Source organism: Chiloscyllium plagiosum, chromosome 6, assembly GCF_004010195.1.
Source record: "Chiloscyllium plagiosum isolate BGI_BamShark_2017 chromosome 6, ASM401019v2, whole genome shotgun sequence".
Taxonomy (NCBI): domain Eukaryota; kingdom Metazoa; phylum Chordata; class Chondrichthyes; order Orectolobiformes; family Hemiscylliidae; genus Chiloscyllium; species Chiloscyllium plagiosum.
The window spans coordinates 114,804,979-114,812,635 of record NC_057715.1 but is presented as its reverse complement, the minus strand read 5'-3'; positions in this window follow the sequence as shown (position 1 = coordinate 114,812,635).

The window sequence follows — 7,657 nt, the reverse complement described above, 5'->3', positions numbered from 1 at the left end:
CAGATTCAAACCACTACAAATGCCGGAGGAAAGATCACAGAAGCGCTTCACAGGAGGCTCCCAAGCACTGAGGATGTCACCTAGACAGGGGATGAAACGTCTGCAACACAAATTCCCAGCTCGGCGAACAGATTTTTTTTTGATTTGCAGGATGAGGATGTCACTGGCCAGGTCAGCCCATCCCTAATTCCGCAGACGGCAGTTTAGAGTCAAACCACATTGTTGTGGGTCCAAATTATAGACCAGTGAGTCTTACATCGGTTATGGATAAAGTGTTGGAAAGCATTATAAGAGATCGGATTAATAATTATCTAGAAAGGAATAATTTGATTAGAGATAGTCAACAGGGTTTTGTGAAGGGTCGGTCATACCTTACAAACCTTATTGAGTTCTTTCAGAAAGTAACCAAACTGTTAGATGAGGGTAAGGCGATTGATTTGTATTTGGATTTCAGTAAAGCTTTTGATGAGGTTCTCCACAATAGGCTATTGAAGAAAATATGGAGGCATGGGATTGAGGGTGATTTAGCAGTTTGGATCAGAAATTAGTTAGTTGTGAGAAGACAGAGGATAGTGGTTGATGGGAAATGTTCATCCTGGAATTCAGTTACTAGAGGTGTACCACAAGGATCTGTTTTGGGGCCACTACTGTTTGTCATTTTTATAAATGACATAGATGAGGGCATGGAAGATGGGTTAGTATATCTATAGTCAGTGGAGTTGTAGAATGTACAGAAGGATGTTGCTGGTTACAGAGGGACATAGATAAGCTGTCGAGCTGGGCTGAGAGGTGGCAAATGAAATTTAATGTGGAAAAATGTGAGGTAATTCACTTTGGAAGGAGTAACAGGAATGCAGAGTACTGGGCTAATGGTAAGATTCTTGGTAGTGTGGATGAGCAGAAAGATCTCGGTGTCCATGTACATAGATCCCTGAAAGTTGCCACCCAGGTTGACAGGGTTGTTAAGAAGGCATGTTGGCTTTTATTGATTTAGGGATTGAGTTTCAGAGCTATGAAGTCATGTTGCAGCTGTACAAAACTCTGATTCGGCCACACTTGGAGTATTGGATACAGTTCTGGTCACCATATTATAGGAAGGACATGGAAGCATTGGAAAGGGTGCAGAGGAAGTTTGCCAGGGTGTTGCCTGGTATGTAGGTAAGGTCTTATGAGGAAAGGCTGAGGGACTTGAGACTGTTTTTGTTAGAGAGAAGAAGGTTGAGAGGTGACTTAGCAGAGACATAGAAGATGATCAGAGAATTATATAGGGTGGACAGTGAGAGTATTTTTCCTCGGATGGTGATGGTGAGCACGAGGGGACATAGCTCTAAATTGAGAGATAATAGATACAGGACAGATGTCAGAGGTAGGTTCTTTACTCAGAGTAGTAAAGGCGTGGAATGCCCTGCCTTCAACAGTGGTAGATTCATCAACTTTAAGAGCATTTAAATGGTCATTGGATAAACATATAGATAATAATGGAATAGTGTAGGCTAGATGGGCCCAACACAAAGGGCTTGTACTACAATGTTCTATAAGTCACATGTAGGCCAGACCAGGTAAGGACAGCAGTTTTCTTCCCTAAAGGACATTAGTGAACCAGATGGGTTTTCCCTGACAATGGAATCATAATCATCATTAGACTTTTAATTCCAGATTTTCATTGAATTTCAACCCCACCAGCTGCTAGCAGAGACATAGAAGATGATCAGAGAATTTTATAGGGTGGACAGTGAGAGTATTTTTCCTCGGATGGTGATGGTGAGCACGAGGGGACATAGCTCTAAATTGAGAGATAATAGATACAGGACAGATGTCAGAGGTAGGTTCTTTACTCAGAGTAGTAAAGGCGTGGAATGCCCTGCCTTCAACAGTGGTAGATTCATCAACTTTAAGAGCATTTAAATGATCATTGGATAAACATATAGATAATAATGGAATAGTGTAGGCTAGATGGGCCCAATACAAAGGGCTTGTACTACAATGTTCTATGAGTCACATGTAGGCCAGACCAGGTAAGGACAGCAGTTTCCTTCCCTAAAGGACATTAGTGAACCAGATGGGTTTTCCCTGACAATGGAATCATAGTCATCATTAGACTTTTAATTCCAGATTTTCATTGAATTTCAACTCCACCAGCTGCTGTGTGCAGGAATTGAACCTGCGTCCCCAGAATATTACCTGAGTCTCTGGAATGAGAGTCTAGCGATAATACTACAAATCCACCATCTCAACATAAATGTGCAGATATTCAGTGACCAGCCCTGGCCTAAAAGAGATAAAAGGGATAAGCCTCACCATTAGAAATGACCAAAATCAGCAAAATTTACCTTCAGTGAAATTTGGGAATTTATATGTGATACCAATACGGTGGACTTATAGTTGGTGGCTTATAACCCTATAATATATTATAATTGTGGTAAGTATGTTCTATCAAATTTTATCATCTAACTGTTATACCTGAGACTAAAATATTTTTTAAAAAGGGAAGGAAGGTTGAGCTGAAATGGCTGCAGTGACGTGCTTCAGGAGAACAATATGGAACACATGGAGCTGCCCAAACTGAAATGACCACTTTAATCAAAAGATAGGAAAACCAGGTAGCTGTGCCAAGAAATTCATCTCTTGTGTTTAATTTCACACATGTATGCTCATTCACCTCTCATGTTTAACTTCATACATGTATGTTCATTCACCTCTCATGTTTAGCCCACACACATATGTTCATTTCACATGAAAGGCTCACCTGCCAGTTACCAGAGTGTTCTCAGGGTCCGTAGCCTTTGCAGCATCCACCTATTTCTTCTTATCACGTGGAGTGAAGTGTTTTGGCTGAAGACTGGTATCAGTGATGCTGGGGACCACTGGGGGAGGCCTAGATGGATCATCCACTCTGTATTTCTGGCTGAAGATTGCTGTGAAAGCTTCACCCTTATCTTTTGCCCTGATGTGCTGGTCTCTTCCATCATTGAGGATGGGGATATTTGTGGAGCCGCCTCCTCCAGTGAGTTTTTTAATTGTCTAACACCATTCATGACTGGATGTGGCAGGCCTGTAGAGCTTGGATCTGATCCATTGATAGTGGGTTCGCTTAGCTCTGTTTATCACTTGCTGCTTATTCTGTTTGACCCACATGTAGTCCATTGTGGTAGCTGCACCAGCTTGACACCTTACCTTCAAGTATCCCTGGTACTGGTCCTGGCATGCCCTCCTGTACTCTCCATTGAACCAGAGTTGATCCCCTGACTTGATAGTAATGGTTGAGTGGGTAATATCTTAGATCACGTGGCTAAGATTGTGTTGGAGTACAATTCTGCTGCTGTTGTTGGCCCACAGCATCTCAGGTCTTGAAGTACTGGATCTTATTGAAGTCTGTCCCATTTAGCATGACATGATGGAGGTTATTCTCAACGTGAAGGTGAGATTTCGTCTCCACAAGGACAGTGCGGTGGTCACTCTTACCGATACTGTCATGGACAGATACATTTGCAGCTGGAAGATTGGTAAGCATGAGGTCAAGTATGTTTTTCCCTCTTGTTGGTTCCCTCACCGTCTGCTGCAGACCCAGTCTAGCAGCTATGTCCTTTAGCACCCCGACCAGCTCAATCAATGGTACTGCTGCTCAGCCACTCTTGGTGATGTACATTGAAATCAAAGATATATTCACCAAAGTTCCTCAGACAGCACCTTCCAAACCCATGACCACTTCCAACTAGAAGGACAAGTGCAACAAACACATGGGAACAACACCCTCTGCAAGTTCAACCTCCAAGCCCCTCACCATCCTGACTTGGAAATATATTGCTGTTCCTTCAGTGTTGTTGGGTCAAAATCCTGAATTCCTTCCTTAACATCATTGTGGGTCTACCTACAACACATGGACTGCAGCGGTTCAAGAAGGCAGCTCACCCCCATCTTCTCAAGGGGCAACTAGGGACGGACAATAAATGCTGGAAAGCCCATATCCCACAAATGAATTTTAAAAATAAGTTAGCCAGCTTTGAAAAACAATGGAACTAAACTCAGGATACACACTAAACTATATTTCAACAGCTGCTATTCAGTTGCAGAGTGGAGAGAAGGGAAGATGAATTAGTGACAACAAGCATTGGAACTCTCCTTGCCTTTTTCTTAGAACACAGAACCTGGGGTTAGAAACAAATTCGGAAAACAACCATTCACTGAGAACCCAAATGAGATTCACAGATTCTGCCACTGCTGAGGAAGCAAGTTAATCATTAAACTGTGGTCTCAAGTCGAGAATTTAAAATCTCAAGGACTCGAAGGTCTCTTTTACTGCACAACCATTATTGTCCCTAGCTGTACCAGACACTCACTCTTTTAAACTTATTACCTGTGCCTGTGTGTGTGTGTTTTAGAGTCACATTTTAAAATATTTTTCATACTATTAATAGATGATAAATTCCAGTTCCTCTCACTCAAGGAAACCTGGATAAATGTCCTTCATTTTCTAATGAAGTTTATTTTAATTGAAGTGCAATGGTTGCTTGGGGAAAAAAGGAAAATATTTCATATGATCAGCCGAGAAGGAGTTATAAAGAAGGGTGCTGATTCCCCTTCCTCACCATAAAAGAAAGCACTGTTGGTTACATTTATCACTGTTGGTTTGCAGGTGCAACAGATAATTAAAAAGGCAAATGGAATTTTGTCCTTCATCGCTGAAGGGATTGATTTTAAAACAGGGAGGTTATGTTGCAGCTGCATAGGGTGCTGGTGAGACCACATCTGGAATACTGCATGTAGTTTTGGTCTCCTTACTTAAGAAAGGATGTACTGGTGCTGAAGGGGGTGCAGAGAAGGTTCACTGGGTTGATTCCAGAGTTGAAGGGAGTTGGTTTATGAGGAGAGACTGAATAAATTGGGATTATATTCATTGGAATTTAGAACAATGAGGGGCATCTTACAGAAACATATAAAATTATGAAGGAAATCGATAAGATAGAAGTTGAGAGGATGTTTCCACTGGCGGGTGAAACTAGGACTAGAGGGCATAGCCTCAGAATTAGAGGGAGCAGATTTAGGACTGAATTGAGAAGGGATGATCTGGTGGAAGGTATAGGTAGACTGATTAGCACATTTGCAGATGACACTAAGATTGGTGGAGTAGCAGATAGTGAAGGGGACTGTCAGAGAATACAGCAGAATATAGATTGATTGGAGAGTTGGATGGAGAAATGGCAGATGGGGTTCAATCCGAGCAAATGCGAGGTGATGCATTTTGGAAGATCCAATTCAAGAGCAAACTATACAGTAAATGGAAAAGCCCTGGGGAAAATTGATGTACAGAGAGATCTGGGTGTTCAGGTCCATTGTTCCCTGAAGGTGGCAATGCAGATGGAGCAGGCTCGAAGGGCTAGATGGCCTACTCCTGCTCCTAGCTCTTACGTTCCTGTGTGGACTGCAGCTGGTCAATGATACAGTTCACCACTGCTACCTTTCTAATTGTAATCAGGGACAGGGAAACAGCGCTTTGAACTGAAGGGCCTGTTCCTGTGTTGTATTGGATATTGAAAAATATCCCTTCGCACAACGTTTTAACAAATATTTGCTGGTACAAAGTCTACCCCAACATATCTGATAATCTGCAAACATTTTCCAGATCAGACAAAGGTCAGATTGCTGTAAAAACCTGACTGGTTCACCAAGCAAAAAGGCTTACATTTACATAGCACCTTTCCCCATGTCAGGTGGCCTTTTTCAGCCTTGGAGGGACTTTTAATGTGTTGTGACAGCAATGTGGTAATGACAGTGATGTTTAGGAGATAAGCATATTGGCTAGCGCAAATGGGAGAGCACCCATGTCCTTCTTCAAACTAATATCGTGGGACCATTTCCATCCTGCAGATCAGACTTAGTTCCAACATCTCATCTGGAAGAGGTGTCTTACTCTTTGCTGATGCTTCATCAGAGCATTGTCTTACATCTGTTCACTGGATGTCATGATGTTGATGTGCCGGTGTTGGACTGGGGTGGACAAGGTTAGAAATCACACAGCACCAGGTTATAGTCCAACAGGTTTATTTGAAATCACAAACTTTCGGAGCGCTGCTCCTTCCTCAGGTGATCATCTGACAACGGGCAGCACTCCGAAAGCTTGTGATTTCAAACAAACCTGTTGGACTGTGGCCAAGTATCGTCTGACTTCTGACACAGGTTTAGCAGCAAAGTTACTGGGCTGGTTCTCCAGAGGCCTAGGCCCAACTTCTGGGGAATGTAAACTCAAATCCTGCCATTGCAGCTGGTGGAATTTCAATTTAACTAAAACAACACTAGAATATAAAGCCAGTTTCAGCAATAATGAAACCTTTATTGATGGTTATAAAGACCCCCCATTCACTAATGTCCATTAAGGAAGCAAATCTGCTCGCCTACACTTGACTCCAGACCCACAGCAATGTAGTCCTCTAAACCAGCCTTAGGAAGCCACTCGGTTCAAGGGCAAATTAGGATGGGAACTGAAGCCTCATGAAAGAACAACATTTAAAAATCCATTGTGTTGGGCAACCACTTCAGTGGTGGGGTGTGCGGGTGAATAATTAGCCCTCCATCAACAAAATGAACATTAAATGGATTATGCAGACATTATTGTATTGATGTTGTGCACGCGATATTACACTGTGTAAAATGTGCAATTCTGGTCCCTCTCCTATAGGAAAGGATGGTGTGAAACTTGAAAGGGTTCAGAAAAGATTTACAAGGATGTTGCCAGGGTTAGAAGGTTTGAGCTATTGAGAGAAGCTGAACAGGCTGGGGCTGTTTTTCCTGGAGCGTCGGAGGCTGAGGGGTGACCTTATAGAGGTTTACAAAATCATAAAGGGCTTGGAAAAGATAAATGGACAAGGTCTAGTCCCTGGGTTAGGGGAGTCAAGAACAGGAGGGATAAGTTCAGGGTGAGAGGGGAAAGATTTAAAAGGGATTTGAGGTGCAATCTTTTCAAGCAGAGGGTGCTGCGTGTATGGAATGAGCTGCCAAAGGAAGTGGTGGAGGCTGGTACAATCGCAACATTTAAAAGACATCTGGATGGGTATATGTACAGGAAGGATTTAGAGAGACATGGGCCAAGTGCTGGAAATGGGACTAGATTATTTTAGGATATCTGGTCAGCACGGACTGCAGGGTCTGTTTCCCTGCTGTACATCTCTATGACTCTACGACTTCATTTTTGGACATTACAACAGTTTCAATTCACGCAGATTCATAGACTCCAAGTATTCCCTCACAGCAGGGGGGCATTCAGCCCATGGAGTCCACTAATTCACCAATTTCATTTTCCATGTGACTCCAGACCCACTGCAATATGGTTCATTCTTAACTGCCCTCCGAAATGGCCCCAGTAAACCACTTAGTTCAAGGGCAATTAGGGATGGGCATGAAATGCTGGTGATGTCCACACTCCAAACAATACCTTTCAGGAGTGAAGCATTTTACAATATCACGCATAGCTCATAAGACACTTTAGCAGAATTAGGCCATTCTACCCATCAAATGCTCCGCCATTCAATCATGGCTGATATACTCCTCACAGAAGAGAAAGTGAGGACTGCAGATGCTGGAGATCAGAGTCAAAATGAGTGGTGCTGGAAAAGCACAGGAGGTCAGGCAACATCCAAGGAGCAAGGGGGCTGAGAGATAAATG